We start from the raw sequence: 1835 nt of genomic DNA on the forward strand, positions 1-1835 counted from the left end.
CAGCAGACTTGAGCTGCCGCAGCTGTACTGTATTTATGTCTACATGCTGTAGTGTACTTTTGAGAGCACTTGACTTTAAGTCCAGAGTTCCAAAAAAAAAACTTCATTCTTTGATTTGACCTGATACAGTGTTTTAGTTTTATTGTGGTTGTTATGCCGTTCCGAGCTGCATGCTGAGTGCTCAGCACAATCATTGTTTAAATAATGTTACATTCAGATGTACATACTGTAAATGCATTTTCAATGCAACTTCCAAAAAAAAAATTAAAATCATAAAATTTGTACAATTAAGTTCCGTGATTATTGTAGGTAAAAAACTAAAAGTACCTCAAAGTTGTTGCCTTTTGGTGAGTTTCACCATTTTAAGCTAAAACATGTATTGTAATTTAGCGTGTGATTCATGCAGAACAAAGGTGTTTCTTTGTTTACAGGTGGTTTTGGTAATCCATAAACATTTTACAAAATATCAAACAAAAACAAATATATTTGTATCAGTTAAGTTTAGTTTAGTTATAAAGCACATGCTAAAACAACAGAAGTTGAAACCAAAGTGCTGTACAGGTAGTATAAAACAAACTTATTAACAAGACAGTTATGATATAAAATAACATACATAATTAGCTTTTTTCATGAGTAATTGTGGTTTAAACCTTTAAACAATTTTAATAGGCAACTTTTTTATTTATTTATCTTATGCAAGTTCATGTTCATATATATATATATATATATATATATATACTGAACAAAATTATAAACGCAACACTTTTGTTTTTGCCCCCATTTTTCATGAGCTGAACTCAAAGATCTAACACTTTTTCTATGTACACAAAAGGCCTATTTCTCTCAAATATTGTTCACAAATCTGTCTAAATCTGTGTTAGTGAGCACTTCTCCTCTCTAAAATGTGCATATATATATGTATATATATATTTATATACATACATACATACATATATATAATCCTCATGGAGAAAATAAATGCAAAAAAAAATACAAATAATAAATAAATAAATAAACGCAAAAAAAAAAAAAATCTTCTGGAACCAAGGTTGCTAAAAAATGTCTAGTTGCTCTTATGTTGTATTGTCATCATCTCATTAAAGTGACATTATATAGTTTTAATACTTTGTCAAAATTAAAGAATGACCATATGTTTTCAGTCAAGTAGTTAATCCTTCAGAACGAGGAACATGTTATGAAATGTCGACAGGGATGTATCACATTAAGCGTAAGTTTTTAAAATGCCAGGTCAGCTTTTTGATACCCTCAACATTCATTTCACATTATTTCGAGGTTAGCGGAAAAAAAAGTGAAAAAATTTGCCTTTTTTTTTTTAAAGCCTTTTTTTCAGCTCCAGCCGCGTGCCAAAGAACACGTTTTGGCCGCAATCAGTGACATTCACAATAAACTTTGAGATATTTAATAATTATCCCCAGGAATGCTGGACATATCCAATCTGCTCCCGTAGCCTTGGAAAAGTTACATGACACGTCGAGCAGATGAGGGAATCGTTCCCTCAAGATTAAAACAGCCTGTTGAATGCGATTTCTTCTGAATCCCAAAGCAATTAAGATATTGTCTTACTGGGCTGAAGGGAAACTGACGCGATTTCCTGCTGCGTCAGCGGTTTGTGAGCGATGACTCGGATCCGACATGTTTCTGAGATTGTTCACTCCTTCTTTAATGGCATTATACAAATCTATGAGTCCACACAATGTTTGTGTATTGTCTGAAAATATGCACCTGCTCATGGAAATGTTAAAATGTGGTCTGTGTGGACATTTTAAAATGTAATTCAAATTTTTATTAGCATAGATGTGTCTCTCTCTCTCTCT

This window comes from Sinocyclocheilus rhinocerous, unplaced genomic scaffold, assembly GCF_001515625.1.
Source record: "Sinocyclocheilus rhinocerous isolate Xijiao unplaced genomic scaffold, SAMN03320098_v1.1 scaffold792, whole genome shotgun sequence".
NCBI lineage: Eukaryota > Metazoa > Chordata > Actinopteri > Cypriniformes > Cyprinidae > Sinocyclocheilus > Sinocyclocheilus rhinocerous.